General features: G+C 36.4%; 1 long non-coding RNA gene across 1 annotated transcript; it reads left to right on the top strand.

The window, feature by feature from the left end:
* Window positions 1–7,110: 7,110 nt before the first annotated feature.
* Window positions 7,111–15,028, top strand: LOC112653622 (uncharacterized). The gene is made up of 3 exons (XR_003132318.2): window positions 7,111–7,260; window positions 14,248–14,310; window positions 14,960–15,028. It is a non-coding gene; the product is annotated as an uncharacterized LOC112653622 (long non-coding RNA).
* The last annotated feature ends 4,982 nt before the right edge of the window (window positions 15,029–20,010 follow it).

The following is a 20,010-nucleotide window of genomic DNA, read 5'->3' as shown; positions in this document are numbered from 1 at the left end:
TTCCCATCATTTCACATTTGTTTTCCATATTTCCTGTGAAGCCCACATTTTTTCAAGCTCTTGTCTGATAATTCTAACATCTTATCTCTGGGTTTATCTTTATTAATTATTTCTTCTTTTAAATATAAATTATACTTGCTTGCCTGGTTGAGTGTTCTACAATTTTTTATGGAAGCTGATCTCTCTGCCGTATCATCTAGCCACCCAGCTTTGGAATTGCTGTATAGTTCTCTTCACCTCTAGATCTGCCTTGAGCTTTCTATAACTCCAGAGATTCTTTCTATGATTCTACTCTTCTCTCAGCGTTCAGAAGATGGGAGGCCTTACTCTCTGTAACGCTGGAGATGTTTTATTTCTCATACTCAGCACTCAGCCTTCTGGAGGTGAAGGCCAGCCATCTGTCAGATAGATGTCTTTCAATGCTCCTGCTTGTTGGCTGCTCAGCCTTTGGTTCCTGAGAGCCCAGGGTGCTTTGTATGGCTTATAACCTGGACACTAATGGTTTATTAACTTTTAGTTAGGCTTTTTCCTACTCCAGACTTTGGCAGGTTTATTATTTTCTCGTCCTTCTGCAGGGGTAAGAGGAGCTGAGATCTCTTTCTCCTATAAACATCTTTTTTTTTTTTTTTTTTTTCAGAAATTTACTTTGTTTAGGTTTTCTTGCATTTTCAGATTTCTGATAAATTTAAATATACACGTATTTAGTACATTTATATATAATATAAACTATATGTGTATTTATATATAATATAAACATATTCAATATGTTTATTTAATTAAATAAATAAAAATGATAATATTATGTGGTTGTCTTCTGGTGTTCACTATGGTCCCTAAAAATAGAAGCAGATATTCACTTATTTGCTGTTACTTTTGACTCAGACCCACCTCCCCATCCTTTTTATCTTTAGATTTTATTTGAAGTCTAATATAAACAAGTTAGAAATTGTCTTGCTCTGTCCATCTTCATCTAGAGAAGAAGTATGAGGATGTAGAGCTAGAATATCTGTATTAAATGTCATTGATCATGGCTTAATCATTAAAATTTCTTGACTTTCTGTACTTTTTCAATCAAATGGGAATATTAATTAATGCTGCTTAATAGAATGATTTTCAGCACACTTTCCAATGGCTTCCAGAGTAGAAGTGAAGATGAACTAGAGTTCATAAAAGTTCTTTATGAACTTTAAAATAGTATACACCTGCTGATTTTATACCTATTAAGAAATAATACTTTTTGAATTAATAGTCAAAATCCTGGAAGAGAACACAGGCAACAACCTTTTTCAACTTGGCCACAGCAACTTCTTGCAAAACACATCTATGAAGGCAAGGGAAACAAAAGCAAAAATGAACTATTTTGGGACTTCATCAAGATAAAAAGCTTCTGCTCAGCAAAAGAAACAGTCAACAAAATTAAAAAAACAACCTACAGAATGGGAGAAGATATTTGCAAATGACATATCAGAAAAAGGGCTAGTATCCAAGATCTGTAAAGAACTTATCAGATTCAACACACCCAGGAAACAAACAGTCAGGGACACATGGGTAGCTCAGCAGTTAAGCACCTGCCTTTTGCTCAGGGTGAGATCCTGGAGTCCTGGGATCAAGTCCCACATGGGCTCCCTGCATGGAGGCTGCTTCTTTCTCTGTCTGTGTCTCTGCGTCTCTCTGTGTGTCTCTCATGAATAAATAATAAAATCTTAAAAAAAAATCCAGTCATGAAATGGGCAGAAGACATGAACAGACATTTCTCCAAAGAGGACTTACACATGGCAAACAAGCACATGAAAAAAATGTTCCACATCACTTGCCATCAGGAAAATACGAATCAAAACCACAATGAGATACCACCTCACACCAGTGAGAATGGCTAAAATTAACAAGACAGGAAACAACAAATGTGGGAGAGGATGCAGAGAAAAGGGAGCCCTCTTGCACTGTTGGTGGGAATGCAAGCTGGCGCGGCCACTCTGGAAAACAGTGTGATTTCTCAAGAAGTAAAAAATAGAGCTACCCTATCATCCAACTATTGCACTACTAGGTGTTTAGCCCAAAGATAGAGATATAGTGAGGTGAAGAAGCACCTGTACCCCAATGTTCATAGCAGCAATGTCCACAATAGCCAATCTGGAAGGAGCCACTATGTCCTTCAACAGATGAATGGATAAAGAAGGTGTGGTTTATATATGCAAGGGAATATTACTCAGCCATCAGAAAGAATGAATGGTTCCTATTTTCTTCGATGTGGATGGAACTCAGAACTGTATTATGCTGAGTGAAATAAATCAGTCGGAGAAGGACAATCATCATATGGTTTTACTCATATGGAGAATATAAGAAATAGTGAAAAGGACTATAAGGGAAGGGAGGAAACTGAGTGGTGAAAAATTAGAGAGGAAGACAAACCATGAGAGACTCCTGACTCAGAAACAAACAAAGGGTACCAGAAAGAGAAATGGGTGGAAGGATGGGGTAACTGGGTGAGGGGCATTAAGGAGGGCACATGATGAGACGAGCACCAGGTGTTATACTTTATGTTGGAAAATTGAATCTAAATAAAATTAAAAAAAAAAAAGTGGTCTAATAGACCTTACTTAGAAGTCTAAGTAATTTATCACTTAACTTGTTTATATCATGATTATAGCATATCATCAAAAGGAGGAACCAAATATGGTAGAGAAAAATATTTCTCCAAATTATAAAAATTATATGTAAAAATGGTAATAAAACTTAATGTGTCTATCAATGCTACACGATAATGGCAAGATAATATAAATACTCGGAAATGGGATATTTAGTAATGGCATTTGATACTTCGTATGGTGTGAATAGCAAACTTTCAAAAACTATATTTATTCCGATGTATTGTATGTCTGAAATCAATTATAAGCCATTCTGGAAGATGGTTTTTCTGAAAGATGCACAATCTTGGAGGGAATACATAAATAGCTCCGAGTTGATCTACTTTTATTTTTACATTTTGTATAGCAAAATAAAATGTTAAGTATGCTTCCAGTATGAGGAACGAGACACAGTGTTTCTTTCTTTCTTTTTTTTTTTTTTTATGATAGTCACACAGAGAGAGAGAGAGAGAGGCAGAGACATAGGCAGAGGGAGAAGCAGGCTCCATGCAGGGAGCCTGACGTGGACTTCGATCCCGGTCTCCAGGATCGCGCCCTGGGCCAAAGGCAGGCGCCAAACCGCTGTGCCACTCACGGATCCCGACACAGTGTTTCAAGGCAAAGAAGTTCACTGCAATGGCCCAGATCAGTTTGCTTCACCTTGTCACTCTGTCCCTTCCATTTGGCATGTTATCCCACCTCACCTGCAGCCCAAACTGTCCCAGTTCTGAGCTTATTTGCATTTCCTCTGATGGGCACGGCATTCCCTGCCCTTATTTTTCTCTTTTTAAACTTGTAAGCCTTACCGTGAAGTTTAAAATATTAATGACTTTGCTGGCTATTATTTCAGTTTCTGAACGTCTGGCTGAGCAAAGGGAAAATGTTCCTTCTCTGTGAGTAGTCTTACTCTATAAAAGGAAATGGTGGTCTTAAATATTTCCTTCCTTTCAAATATCATGAGTTTTCATCATATGTCCAGTTCCCATCTATTCAAGCCCAGACCACCTCAAATGGCCCCTGAAGGCTTTGTGTTTTGCTCTTCCTCTTCTAAATCATCTCACAAATTACAAATTCTTTGTAAAGTTATTGGATCATGCTCATTCCTCCAGCATCTTCACTGGTTTTCTCGAATCCTCCTTTCTTTAGCATTTGAGCCCTTCCCCATCCTGATAAGAACATTTCTTTTCTTTTACCGCTTCTCACATCATCAAAACGTTCTACAGATTATCTCGCATCTGTGTTTCCTTTCCCCAGAGCGTTTCCTCCTCCCTTCCCACCACTGAAGATCCTTTTCTTCTCTTAGTCACTGTTTATTGATAGCCCATCCATTTATTCCACTGAGGCCAACTCTCTACAGGCTATCTGCAATGATGTAGGTATTTGAAACTACATATAAATATATAGTTTATATATTTGAAACTATATATATATAGTTATTTGAAACTATATATATATATATAGTTTATACTATATATATATAAAATTTCATTTATTATTTTGTTAGTACCCAAACCTACATGCCTCTTTCTGTGACTTGTGTCCCTTGGTTAAAACAGCAACAGGAAGAAAAAAAAAAAAAAAAACAGTCATCTAGGTAAGAAATCTGAAAACACACTTGGCTCCTCCTCATTCTACAAATTCTGTTATGTAATTTATTGCTTTTAAATATCATTTGAATATGTCCTTTCAATTATATCTCTTGCAAATACCGTCTTAGGCAGGTATTTTTCAATTTTCACCACGGTGATAGCAATAGGTCCCTCTGCTCCCCAGCAATCCTCCCACTCAACAGCCACTAGCATGAGCATCTGTATCTGGATGTCTCATAAGCAAATTACAGTCAGTATATTTCAAACTAAGTTCACAACGAATCTCTCTCTCTTTCAAAACTTGTCTCTCTCTATTTGCTCCAGTTTTTGTTACATCTCAGTCAACTTGATTTTTTATAAGGAAGTGATCCTAGGAAGTGGTGTTCTGGAACCAGATCTTTACTGGCTTGTGAGACCCAATTGTGCACATTTTCCCCAATTCCACCTTCAGTGACATCAGGTTGACAGCTTGTAATTCACTTCACTGGAAAATTTATACCATGGAAATTGGCAGATACTACAATTCAGCACTTTGATTTTGTTCTTATCAGGGAGCCAGTTTACCAGCACATCACCGTCTGGGGACATCCACCATGATAGCTGTTCATCTTTCCCAATTCATCTCAAATATGTTTGGTTTTTAAGGATGTTTAACTTGTCTTATGTCTGTTTGTTCTTTTCATTGTAATACATTCATTTATACTCAGGTGGTTTCACTGAAATAATTTCCTTGAAATGTTTACCCTTTCTTCCCTGGAGTACTCCTACATCACTGCCACTACAGTGATCTTTCTGGAAGGGAAATCTGATTATAAAGCTCTTCTATTCAACATTTGCAGGAGCTCTCAAATGCTAGAAAATAAATACAAAATTGTGAGCATGTTGTTGAAGGCTGTTTGTAGGCTGTGTTCTCTTTATCTGTGTCTCCAAAACACTCTTCTCCTACTGGGTGTCAGGTACCTGAACACTATGCCTATAGAATTATTTTCAAGTCCCTCAGGTTCAACCACTATTCTTATGTTATTTCAAATGTTGTTCATTCCCATTTCAGTATCCATTTTGCAAGCTCAGATTGTCTTGCCCATCCAAAATCCAACTATAAAGCCTCATTTGGTGAACTATTCCAGATTTTTTTTCAGATATGCTCATTCTCTTCTTATTCTGTAAATAAGACTTCTATTACTAAAAATATAATGCCTTGTAACATCAACACACACACATATTTATATTTATTATTCATTTTTGTATTCTTGGGTCCTGGCCTAACCTTCTTGACTGTCCCATACAGAACAAATACTCTGTCAATATGAAAATATCAGAATCAAATGACAAAGCTCTGTTTTCTTCCCGCCTAACTTCAAGTCACTGAGCATTTCCTATGGGCCTTCTGTGCATCAAGAACTGTGCATATTTGTTTTAGTTCCTTAGAACATGTGTACTTGTAGTGCTGTTATATAATTAGAAGTTTTTTTGTTGTTGTTGTTACGTGTGTATACAAGTTATGGCAAAAGGTTTGAGCTAAAAACAATATCTCTTTAGTTTTGAAGATAATTTCAAGATTTGATAAGGCACATACTGTGCTCATGAATTCAGGAATTATGGCTAACATATTCATTGCACTTGTGCCTATCCATCTATCTATTATTTCTATTACCAAAGAGAATTCTAATTACTCTGTGCCTATGTGTGTATTCATTTAATTCTAATAAGTTAATTTAGTATTATGAGCCACTTTCTTCAGATGAATTCACTGAAAGGAAAGAAATTAGGTAAACTTTTTAAGGTCACACAGAAAATAAATGAAAAAAAAACGAAAAAACAAAAAACAGAACATAAACCTGTTTGGCTCTTTAGAATCTCTGTAGTTTGGCTCCAGAATCTCTGCTTTTAATTGCTACATATTGACTCAGTCAGTTGTTGATAAAACAACCCAGACATTCAGTAGTGAAGTGCAGATAGGTCTTTCTTTAAATTTTTAAATCACTTCAATTTTTTTCCTGTATCATAAATATAAACCCAATTTCTGTTTGGATTAGAGATAGTATCATGGTACCTGAATCTACTCTTTAATATACTTTCAGATGAAAGAATAAGTGGTAGCCAGGAAAAGCATGCACAGGGAAGAAGCATGCACAGGGAACACACTACAGATTTAAAGCAGTAATTATTTTTTTCACAAATTATGTGAAATCATGGAAGTCAAACTTAAGTAAATAGGATCTGAATATTGTAAAGTAAAAAATTGTTGAACAAGACCAAAAAGGAATGAAAAAAAAAGATACTTTTAACCTATACCAATTATTTTCAACTTATGGAAGTTTGAATATAATCAATTATTTGGAAAAGAAGTATTTTCTCTGTGTAAAGTTTCAGTGAAGCACTTTCAGAAATCAGGATTCTTTTGTTCTGAAGATAGGCATTATTAGTGTATTTTAAATGCACTATTCAAACTTGTGGACTTTGCTGATTTTACATTTGAGGGGAGACATAGCTCATGCAAAGTATTAATTGATGTATAGCTCGCTCAGTTGACTGTGATTTCATGGGGCACAAATGTACTTACAGTAAGTGTTCTAAGCTCCCAAAGGAGAGTCCACAAGGTTGAACAAATCAGCTTTGAGCAAAACAGCTACTGGAGAAGTATTAACCAATTTCTGCCTAGCTTTTAATGTGTCTGAGGGGAGCTTTTGTTTTGCAGATGATCTTGCTGCTTTTACTATCATGTAGGATTTTTGGCCAGGCTTAGAATATTTTCCTATTACGGGGGAGGAAAAAAAAAAGATGAATAAGTAAAACTAAAATATTGAGATATGAGCACAGAATAGGAAGGAAAAGAGGCAGGCAGCCAACCAAATCCCATCTACACACCCTATCAGTCTGCTCTTCCTCCTGTGCTGTACTACCGAATTCCTTCACTCACTTCCTCCCTTCTCTATTCACTAGAGCTCGCCTTCAGCTCGCTGGGCCGAAAAGATAAGGACCCATTTCCTTAGGGGAATCAGTTCTTGTAACAGTTAATCGACCTGCTAAGTGCTGAAGCACCCAAGGTAAGACGCCCGTGGATCTGGAAAGGACAACCTGCCTCACAAGAAGCATGGCTTCCCAGAGACATTTGGAAGTTTATTGATTCCAAGAGAATTGAAATCTTGGACGTGCGTGCTGTTTTCTCAGAGGGGTTTATTAGAACACTATGACCTTTCTGAGCTCTGTGTCTCTGCTTTTGGTGACGAGGGAGAGTCATTGGCACAGTTTACAGATTGTTCTAGGACAATAAATATCACAGAGGAGTTTTAGGAAGAGTGAAGGCTCAATACTTTGAACTCAGGTAGCCAGGATCCTGGACTTGGGGTATGCCTTGGGCTACAACTTTTTGGTACTTTGTGTGGCTTTACTTTGTTGCTGTTTTCTGTGTGTTTGTTTTATTTTAATGATTCCAGGGCCAAAATTGCTAGAGCCTTTTGCTATTTACTGAGATGTGGGGGCCACTCTGTCCTTAAGTTTAAAACAAAGAAATGAACAGACATCCAGTTTACTCCTTGACTCCAATGGGTTATTTTTAAAATTATTTTCTTACCAGAAGTAGAGAACATGATTGGTATGTTGAGAGTAGCTAAAGAATTTGATGCCTGTTAAGACAAAATAACGTAGATCCATTTTTTTGCTATTGTCTTAATGTTCCTAAGGTTTTTCTTTTCTTTTTTTCTCCACATTAGGTTATTATGATTTTACTATCAGTTACTATTTTTAAGCTCACAAATCTAGAAAACACTATTTAAGATCATATCCTATCTATTCTAAGAAGGACGAGACTCAGGGCTGTATAGAATGATCTAGTTTGTTTTTTTTTTTTTTTTTTAGAATGATCTAGTTAAGCAGAAATGCATCAAATATTAATATGCCACATAACGCCACAAAGCCAATGTTATATGTTATATAAACAAGCAAGAAAATAAAATAAGAGCTGGAATTTGCTTTGATCTCATTTGTCTTGCAGCTCATTTGTAACACAACGCATCTGACTGGCTACCTCAGACCTTTGTACTTCTAGTCATTCTTTAAGACTTTTGATTTGAAACAGAACTTTTTTCAGTCAATATTTCAATTTTAAAAATGTAGATTTTCTTAAAGATAGTTCCTAATGAAAAAGGAAATACTTTGTGTAGATTTTGTAACTTTTTATCCAATCTGATTTAGAGCCTCAAGCCATTCATCTACTGGTTTGAAGAACATTTAATCAGATTTTTTTTTCTTTTCTAAATGTTCTGAGTGAATCAATCTGTGACTTTAATTTTCCCACTTCACTTTCTTTTACAATGGATTTTGAATCTTTGGATCCCCATTTGGTATCGTGTGTGTGTGTGTGTGTGTGTGTGTAATTACATATAAATATATATTATTTGTATATAATTTGGTTATATATAACAGCAAAATGGGATTTAGAGATTGCATATATAATATGCATCTAACAAAATACACACACACATTCATTATTCAGCTGTTCAACTCTTTCCACAACTTCTTTCTCTTTGCTACTTATGCATTGTTGATGACAGGAAGATAGCTTACAACTGATTAATCTTGAATATTGCTTCATCTTTTGAGAAAAAAAAAAAAAAAAAAAAAAAAGAGAGCCCTATCAGAAGTATGTGATTATCTCCATGCTGCTTTCTTGGCAACTCAACTAAGTTTTCAGCAGTTGCAAGGCATAGCTTTCCCTTAGTCTCCTGAAAGCTGGAGAGTGAATTGTTTTTCTAAATAGTGATGAACAAATATATAAATGTCATTTGAGCTCATCAAAAATTAATACATTCTTTTGGTTTTTTACTTGTTCCTTCATTAATTCTGTTTTATATCTTCATTTTTAATGACTATAAAATATCCTGCTATGTGGTACAAATCATCTTTTACTTAGGGAATCTTCTACTTCTGGATATTGAGGAAAATTTAATTTTTTTCCTCAAATAGATATAGTAATAGGTAAATTTACATAATAGCCTTGGCTATTATCCTTTAGTTCTTTATGACAATTTATAATATGTAAAATTGATTTCACCTTAAACAAGAAAATATTTTCTAAGATTTTCTTTGTTACTTCATGCTATAATGCCTTTCTCTTTTTTGAAGGATGCACTTTTTGTTTTATTACAACTCTCTGAGATTTGTAATATTAATTTGTTTGGAGTTTTTTATTTTAATAGACCTTTAGCTTTATTTTGAGTCACATAAAAATTGAGAGGAAAGTAAGATTCCCTTATATATCTTGTCCTCCACACCCTCCTCTCCCACTATCAACATCTTGCAAAAGAATGATACATTCGTTGCAATCCATGAACTTACATTCCCACATCATTATCACTCCAAGTTCGTATTTTCTATTGAGGTTAATTGCTGGTGTTGTACATTCTGCAGATTTTGATAAATGCATGATGATCTGTATGCAGTATTATAGTATCAGACACAATAACTGTCTTAAAAATGCTGTTTTCTGTCTATTAAGCCCTCCTCTCCCAATTCCTGGCAACCACTGATCCCTTAACTTTCACTATAGTTTTTCTTATCCAGAAAGTCATATATTGTTGGAGTCACACAGTACATAGACTTTCTAGACTGGCTTCTATCACTTAATACTATGTGTTCAAGTTTTTTCCATGTCTTTTCATGACTTAGCTTATTTCTTTGAAGTGGTGAATAATATTCCACCATATGGATATACCACAGTTTATCCTTTCACTTTCTGAAATAACCTTGGTAATTTCAAGTTTTGAAATTATGAATAAAGCTACTATAAACATTTGCAGGTTTTGTGTAGACATAAGTTTTCAACTTATCTGAGTAAATATCAAAGAACACGATTGCTAAATTATAGGTAAGAGTATATAAAGTTGTATTAAAATGTGCCAAACCATCTTCCAAAATGGCTGTACCAAGCTATATTACCACAAGTAATGAATGAGAGTTCCTGTGTCTTCACATCCTCACCAGCAACTGGTGGGGTCAGGTTGTTGTTTTTTTGTTGTTATAATAGATGTGCAGTGGTCAATTTTCTTTTAAGAAAACTTCTAACACCTGATCTCCTGTTATATTTTGAAATCTCAGTTATGTCTCTCTCATGTCAATGTTCGCATTATTAATGGTAACAAGTTCTTGCTGATAATTATCTCTTTTACCCCCTTCTCTCTATTTTTTATGGCCCCTGAATATGTCTGACTCATACTTATATCCCTATAAGTCCTAACGGAACCTCCATCTAGTAGGTTCTTAATAAGGAAAGAGGATATTTCTCTGAAATCTGCATAGTTCCTGATATATTACAATGAGAAGTACCAGATACCAACTTGACAGTTGACTTAAAAACCAACATTTGATGCTTTATTTTTTAATTTTTTAAAAAAATTATTGTCAAGCCTGTATATGTCTTGAACTCTAGATTCCTTTCAGAAGTTTTCCTTAAAAAATCAGTTCGGCATTCAACCTTAAAACATGTATGCCAGTCTTATTATTATTATTTTTAAAGTGAAGACATGAAGTACCCAATACTTAATTTTTTAAAATATTGACTAATAGAATTCCAACTGGGCAAACTAAAGACCAAGATTAGAACTTTTCCCACTGTACTACACCTACATCATTTTTTTTTTCAATTATTTAATCTTAAAGACCAACACACAACCATATCAAAACAGGAATTTCATTGTTTTGAAAAGGAAAACAATAAAAGTTGATATATTTAAAGAAAAGATTTGTATGGATAAAACAAAAGACGGCAGGGGATGAAGGACTTAACATGTTTGATATGAGGTTTTACAGAATTTTGGGGTGTGTAATTCATTCTAAAAGTGTACCAAATAGAAGGCAGAAAACGTGCAAATTGGTATCAAAGATCTGCTACCACAAGAAAATTTGTTGTGTCCTATTACCTTGCAAGTTTAAATGTATCAGGGCAAATTCTGATTCATAGTAAGAAATATGTGTTTGTGTCTTTGCTTATTGAATCAAACTTTCTTTACTACCTTAGGATGAGACATTCCAAATATTTTAAATAAGAATGTTTTAAATTTATATTTCACATTCTATGCATTTTTGTTCATTTCAATCTTGCCAGTAATTGGCTACATCTTTAAGATGCATTTTTATAGGCATTTCTAGAAATTCAAATAATACTTTGGCAAAACCTAATAACCCAACTTACCATTTGCATGGTCTAGAGGGCTATTAATATATTTGTAAATTTAAACATTTTTCTTTTAGGAGTCAATGTAACTGCAGTTAGAGAAATGTGCTTTATTTTCACAGCAAAGCACACAAGAGCAATGTTTCTTCCAACTATTGTTTGTGGTTCCTACTGAGTCTTTCTTGACACAAATTCTTTAATCTCTGCCCACAATACACAATGGGATAGAATGGAATAGTTTGAGACAAGATAGGGTAGGTTAAGATGCTAGGATAGGATAGGATAGGATAGGATAGGATAGGACAAGTAGAACATAAAGGATAGGATGGAATAAAGCAAAATGATAATATAATAAAAGGTATAGTAGATAATGGAGATTAGTATTATTCTGTGAAACATTCGTATAAGTTGTGTATCCATATCTTCTATAGCAGGAAGAAATCCCCTGGAAGTAGAATCTGGAACAAGTTTAGTATAAGGAAGGTTTGTAAGTGAGTGCCCTTGCAAGCTGTGTAGGAGGCATCTGGTAGGGGAGGGAAAGAGAAAGATAGATGGGAGAACTGCATGAGGCAGATTGAGATGTCAACATGGAATGCAACCTCAGTGGAAACCTGAGCTGACCCTGCATAGAGCGGTGAAGGCATGATGTCCCTTGAGAGCTATCACGAGTGGAGGAAAGAACATTATGTCTTCATCGCCTTTCCCCCATCAGTCATTGGATGCAACCCACTCACAGAATCTTGGATGAGGTGGTCCTTTTCAGCTAAGATAATTCCCAAAAAAGATTACTGATGTTTGGGGGTCTCCTGCCAACAGCACATCCAGTGGGTCCTTCACTCATGAAAGATCTTAGTGGCTATCACAGCATCCATCCAATCTTGTAACAACTCTAAAATGCTCACCTTTTGCATTAATGCATGTAGTGGGTTTAGCGGTGTCCCTCCAAGAATTCATGTCTACCCCCAACCTCGGAATATGCTTTTATTTAGAAATCGGGTCCTTGCAGGTATAATAAAGGTAAGGATTGAGACAAAATCCTGCTGGCCTGCAGTGGGCCTTAAATCCAATGTGAATGACCTTCTAAGACAGAAAAGGACACCCAGAGAGATGGAAGAAGGTCACGTGAAGACACACGAAGGTTGGTATTATTCAGCCACAAACCAAGGAGCACCTGCAGACACCAGAAGCTGCAAGAGCTAAGGAAGTTTTCTAATCTACACCCTTTGCAAGGAGGGTGGCCCCGAGGAAAATGTGATCTCAGTCCTCTGGCTTCCTGACTTTTGTGAGAGCTAAATAAATATTTATCACTTTAAACAATCAAGTTTTTGATAATTGGTTACCGAGGCTCTAGGAAACTAATTTAACACGTTTATATGATTTTTACATTTCCCTGTCCCATACAAAGGGCACCAATTATCCTTAACCCCAAGGACAAAAACATTTGTGTAAAATGTTGAATCATATCATAAAAAGTGAAATGAGTTTGTTTCTCATTTAAACCTATTGGGTTACATAAGTAATTAATATAATTTTTATATAATTAATTTTATATAATTTTTATATAATTAATTTTAATATATCAACTAACATATTTTAATATTTTAAAAGTATATTTTAGCAGGAAAATATAATCAAGCTGACAGCCATAAATCAATATGTTGGCTCTTGGCCTTGAGGCAAATGAATTAAATTTTGCGCAAAGAAGAAAACCATACAGCACAAATCCTTGGTATGGATAAAACTTCATCGCTCATAAGTCATCAAAAACAATAGCATAATAAATAACTTCTGTATTATTTTGTATATGCTGCTGCATAAGTATGTGAAGGGATGAAGCAAGGGAAGGAGGGAGGAAGAAAAATTTAGAAAAGAAGGAGGGAAGGATGGAAGGAAGGAGATACCTTATAATCTAAAATAATACCTGCCACATCTCCCACTGTAGGATAATGGTGCTGATGGCTGGGCCTACAAAAGATAAAAAAGAAAGGTTATAGAAGGATTCTGCAGAGGGGCACCTGGCTGGCTCGGTAGTTGAGCATCTGCCTTTGGCTCAGGTCCTGATCCTGAGGTCCTGGGATCAAGTCCCGCATCGGGCTCCCTGCAGGGAGCCTACTTCTCCCTCTGCCAGTGTCTCTACTTCTCTCTCTGTATCTTTCATGAATAAATAAATAAAATATTAAAAAAAGAAAGATTTTGCAGAGCAACATGGACCTCTTATTGATGCTTTACCTTTTTCATTCCTTGTATTTTACTAGTGGGTCATAGGGAGACTTCAGGGAAGGGTAATCAATCTTTTTGTTGTTGTTATTCCTGGAGTCACAATGGCCCTGGGAAAAGAGGATTTCTGAAAGACTAAGAATGTATATTTCATATTGAGGTTGACAAATAATAACATACGATATATAATGATGATGATGATGATACATTTATATAGTAATTTAAAATATCCTTTGTGCCTTCACAGGCAGACACACATGCAATGACCTATATAAAGACTCAGCAAAATCTATGTGCTCAGGGGACCCCTACTCAGTCTCCTTCTTCATCACCTCCTTTATGTAAGTTCATTTCCTCTTTTTTGGAAGATGCTTCCTCGTGATTTTCTGCCTCTGCCCTGTACTGCACTATCCTGACTCACGTGGCTTAAACATGACTGAAGTCTCAGCAGCAAGAAGAGCTCTGTCAGCTAATACAGATTCATGTTTGCATGTAAGAAATTTGCTCCTCTGGGACGAAATCACAGATGCACAAATGCTCAAAGTGTTCCCACTTCTCCCGAGAGGGACGGCTTACACTTCCAGAAGACATCCCCAGGGTAAAGGGCTTTTAAAATAATGCTTTTAACCTTTGCCTTTGTTCACAGTGCAGCTTTAAATTCCAGCTTTTCTCTGCCAACTGTAGATGCTCCTTAACTGACCGTGACCAGGTAAGTCATACTCCTATTGGTGGTTGTGTAGTTCTAAATCTTATTTAGAAACAGAGGTAATGGTGTAAATCGAATAATTGTTGTAATTATGTAAAAGGAGCATGGTCTCATGGTGGGCAACTAGAAAATCAATATTACCCAGTAGCCAGACCCTGACCCACTAAACTATGTCATGCTCTTTTTCTGAGTTGGGATCATGACCTCAACTCCTTGCTTTAGCCATATGCTGACATAGATAGACAATATTTGATAGAGGTGCTTGTGTGAGGGAATATAACGTGTGGGATGTGGGTGCTCTGTGTTTTTGCATAGAGAAACAGGAGGCAGAAACCTCTACATGCCTGTAGTCAGGAACTAGAGGAAGATGGTTGGGCTTTGTGTGTTGATCCAAAACTGTTATTGGAATACTAAAAATCTAGCACTGTGATTTCCAGTGGGACTAAAAAGCCATGCAGCTTTCTCCTACGAAGTGGAGGAGAAATATTTGAAACATTCCTCTGAAGTTGCTCCTACAACATTTCACTGAAGCTAGGAATCTTCTTGGTTGACTAAGACACTTTGCTCCACAAAGTAGAGCAAGAACCACCCATCGCTATCTGATCTGCCATTTTGTCAGGTCAACTGTAGTGATACATTTCTTTGTTTATAGTCGAAGCTGTGGTGTTGTCTTCAGAAAGCCACTGTAAGACTCCTGGAATGTCATCTATGTGAGAACAGATAAGTAATCTATTTTGTTTGCTGCTGCATCCCTGTGGCTGAGAACTGTGCCTGACAGAAAAGAGGAAGTTCATATATGTGTGTTAAATGAGTAACTTCTATCCAGCTGAGGGTGTAATTATAACAATTTCTGCAACTCACTTTGGATAATTGGTACTGGTCCTAAAATAGATACTTGACTTGCCCTTCAGAACAGAGTCCAACATGGGGCACTTGGGTGGCTCATTTGGTTAAACATTTGACTTTGGCTCAGGTCATGATCTCAGAGTTGGAAGATCAAGCCCGCGTGTTGGGCACTGCACTGAGCATGGAGCCTGTTTAAGATGAGATTCTCTCTTTCCAACTCCCTTTGTCCCTCCCTACCTCCTGCTATAAGAAAATAATAATAATAAAAATTAACATTCTGACAATATCCTCAATGCACTTTGGACAAAGGTGATGCTATACTTTGAATTATTTTATCCATAATTCAAAAAATAGGTACTTTATATTTGCTGCATACTGTATATGGTGCTATGATGACTATGAAAGAAATATTAAACTTTGTTCCCATAGTATGTAGCTTATATTCTAATTAGGATTACAAGAATGAAACTTGTAAAGTAACGATACAAATAAAGACCACTTTTTAAGTAAGTGCCTATTGTAAGGCGGATATCAGCGTGGTATACCCAGAAAAGAACCATCCAGATTTTCCCTCAGGGAAGGATTCATTGCATCTCCAGGAATGTGGTCAGCAGACAGCTTCCAGCTACTGGCCCTTCCAGTTTGAACATGGGTCACAGACCTTCTGCAGAGGAGACACCTCATGGGGGTTACTCCATTGCTTTGGGAGCCATATCTGGTGACTGGGAGAGTCAGCTATATAAATATCTGGCATTTTGGCTCAATATAGGCCAACACTAATAGGTGGTATTCACTCCAGATTCCCCCAGGAGATTGACCAAAGCTTTATTGGGCTTGTATTACAATTCAATTTCTTCTTCTTGCCCCTTCCTTCCATAGGTGTTGATTCAAAATGAATATACACCTCCATTTCAGTGTCTCATATTGGTAAACATAAGCCATGACCTTTAGAATAGCTAGATATGAAAAAAAGGTAAAACAACAACAACAACAACAACAAAAACACAAACAAAATCTTGATGGCAGAAAAGGCCAATGGATTTGGCAATGTATTCTTGAGGAAGAGATTGTTAATACAATAATGCTAAAAGCCATGCATTGAATACACACTCCGTGTCTTGTCCTACGCTAAAGATTTATACAGTTTATACATATCATTTCATTCAATATACAAGCAAGTATCTGATTTAATAAGTTAGGCATGGACATCCATGCTTTGTGGATTAGAAAAGTTAAGGGTCGGGAAGACAGCTGATTTTCTTGTTCTTGTGAGGGGTAGAATCTTCAAACCTAGTTTGATGAGTCAGAATCAACTCTTATAACTAGTGTGAAGTTCAAGTTGGACCAGATAACTTATCAGGTAACATTTATAGGATGCACGGAAAGGAGGTTTAATGGAGCAGTCCCAGATCTGGGCTTCTCATTGTTTCATATCCTCATCTCTCAGCTCCTTATAGTAGAAGTTCTTGATATTGGGTTAGTATTTCTTTGGATACTTTATTTCTGCTTCTAGATTGCATCCTGCAAAAGCTTCTTGAAAATAACATCTAATTATATCTATTTTATTCCCCCCGCCCCCGGTCATATTTTATTCATACCTTCCACACCTGGATCTATAGACTAGTTTCAACCCTTTGCTTTAATGCATGGCAGCAGTTAAGATGTTCACAAAGAGACTACTCGAAGATGTGGTTTTCCTTAGCTTTGTCTCTTCAACCGCCTACTGTTCCTTTCTACTTAAACAATATATTCTTAGCATAACATCCTAAACTATGTCACTGTCCAGCGATATAGTATCTTTCATGTATTAAAATCTGATCGTCCTCTGACCAATTCTAAATAACTACTCCTCCAAAATCTCCATGCTTCTCCCACTGAAATTGGTGTTCAGCTTAGCATTACCAAAATAGCTATTAACTGTCCAGTTTTCCAATATTCTAGAATGTCCTGACTCATTTTCCTTCTAATTTAATCCTGAAAATTTGCTTATTTCGATGATTCTTACTAGCATCTTCCATTCTGATCTTCTTTGGATTGTGCCATATGCTATATTGACCAACCACATTTTTGTTTTCTGTTAATGCAAAGAGCAGGCCTCTTTGAAACTCTATTGCTCACTGGAGGTTTTAGGAAGAGTCAGCTACTAGGACTCCTGCAGGCAAAGAGCTGCACCTGGCTAGAATTTCCATAGAATCAGTGTCTTTTTCCCCCCTCACAGGTGAAAGGACCACAGCTTCTCATGGATCTCGGACTCTACATCCTGGATGACTGGCCCTCAGACATCTGGAAATAGAAGCATTCAAACATAGATTGCTTGTCGTCACAATAATACTTTTATTTTCAAGTTTGAACTGCAAATAGAAAAGGCAATAGCATATGGGTGCAATATGAGGAGTTTCTAATATCTACATTTACTCTTATTGTTTTAAAAGTAGATCCGAGTTTCCTGGGACACGGAGAGATTATTATTGTTATAGCAATAATCACATTGATTCTTTGACTCACTTCTCCTCTCTTCTAGGGCAATGTGATGAGATCAGATATTATCGTACACTTACCAGGGTCTGTATTGTAGGACAGGAACCCTGAAAATATGAATCTGGTACCTGTACACCTTGCTTCCTTCACCTCTTTAGAGTAGATGAATTTAATGTCTCTAATGTAAACACATTCTCCTGGGGAAGAGAAGGGTAAAGCCTCTGTTCTTACCCTTTTGGAAGGCCAATCAGTGTCTCCAGAGGGGGAAAAAAAGGTACGTCTGCAGGTTTAGGACTCAGAATTTCTCCTGGGGAAAGATTAGTTTTATCTTTTGAAGAGGAATAGATGGCTCTAGATCTAACGTGCTTGAAAAGTGAAGAGCAAATAGATCTGAGGTATAAAACAAAAACAAAAACCAAAACAAGACAAAACAAAAAACGACTTTCTATAGCATGTCAATTCACTTTGCTCAAGAAGCCAAAAAGGCACACAGCATTTTCAAAAAACTTCCACCATTCCACAGTGTTTGGAAACATAAGTGCATTCTGAGGATCTGAGTACTCCTGGTCCCACTCACTTCATCAGGGGGATGATGAAAGAAAAGCTGATTTATAACCTCTCTTCTTAATCTTAAAATTAAGATTCTTCAATAAAATGTGTTTCTTATCTCATTTCCAGTGATACAGTGGAAGTTGAGCCCAGTGCCCTATATGTGGTGACCATGAAGGGTCCATTTTGCACATTCCTCCCCCCTCCGAGCTTCCTGATGCTACATCTGATATTTTTCACCACTCTATCAACATTGCTCAGCAAATATTTTGTTCAGCTTTATCAGCTGCATTCCTGATTCCTCAGAAGTTTAAAATTCTCTAAATTTCATCATCCTTTCAGGTTTAAATTCCTTGCTGTTTACATCACACACACACACACACACACACACACACACACGAAAAAAAAATAATTTTATTTCTTCACTCCTTCATCATTATTCAGTTTCAACACAAAGCCTTCCCCAGTCTCCTTTGCTACTAACTCCACCCACCTACCCTATAAGAATTGCAATAAAGACCATGGTTTTTGCTTAAAAAAAATTGTACTTAAATATCATTTCCACGAAGTGTGAGCTGTGTGATCTGGGCCATGTGATAATTGCTTCAGTCTCCTCTGGAAAACTAAAGGTACTAATAACTCCTCTGGAGGAAGATTAGGAAGTAGAAAATGTAAACCACTTAACTTAGTACCTAGTACTCAAATTGTGGTTATTATTGTTCCTGTATAATTATTTCGTAATTGTTTCATCTTCTGCCTTCGTACTTAAAGTATATGTCCTTTACTTGCCTTCATCTCAGAAAAAAAAAAAAATAATAAAGTCCTCCTGTTCCTAATAGATAATTCTCTAACCCACACCATTCTCCAATTACACAATTCCTTCCTTTCTGTCTTTTCTTGCATTGCTGAATCCCTGAAATCTGATTTATTTGCTCACTGCCCTCACAGCTCTCATGGCCTCATCTCCAATTGTTTCCTCATTTTCCCATTGTTCTGTGCTTAGTCACGGCTTTCTAATACCTGAACTCACAGGACCTACTTCTCAGGTCACAACCACTTTGCCCTCCTGTAATAATTGCAAGCATTGACCATATGGCCTTCAAATCATCTTTTGCCAAGTTTCCTGCGAGTGTTTTCTAATTCTTCATCTACTTCTCTGGACAATCTTTGTCATTCTTTTTTTTAGACCCTTTCCTTGTATCTTTATGTCCCCTGGAAGCATCATCTTCCTGATTTAACCCTTGCTGTAGTGTCTGTAAGCCAATCACTATGGACTAATCTCCCTTTCTCTGATATGAAAATGCCTTCCCACATACTTCTTTTATTTGCTTGTTACGTCTATCTGGTAAACCATTGGCAAAAAAAAAAAAAAAAAAACCATTGGCATCGCCATCATTCTCAACCCTAACTAGACAACTAAAATTATATGTATAGTCTAAGACATAGAACTCCTTCATCAAAGAATTTCCTGTGTAACTCAATTGAACAAAGAAATTCAAAAAGAGGAGAAAAGACAAAAAAAACAGTAAAAAAGAAAACAAGGGTGAACTTATTGTCTGTCCTTTGAATGTTCTGAATTGGTGCGTGTGTCTTTGTTTTGTAAAATTGCAAGAAGAAAAACTAGTACTCTTCATGATATTCATGATATCCTAGACATTTTGTCTTTGCAAATTCTTCTGGAAAGCCTCTGCGAGTTCTTAACGTGTTAAAATAACACTTCACCATCTAATATACCAAAATGAGCATAGAGGGAAAAAATGTTCTTGATCTCTGTCCTGAAAAAAAATTCTTTACGATGTCATAAGCACATAAATGCATACCCTTGACTAT

The sequence above is a fragment of the Canis lupus genome, chromosome 3, assembly GCF_003254725.2.
Source record: "Canis lupus dingo isolate Sandy chromosome 3, ASM325472v2, whole genome shotgun sequence".
Taxonomy (NCBI): Eukaryota; Metazoa; Chordata; class Mammalia; order Carnivora; family Canidae; genus Canis; species Canis lupus.
The sequence above is the reverse complement of the archived record's forward strand: the minus strand, read 5'-3'. Positions and strand labels throughout refer to the sequence as shown.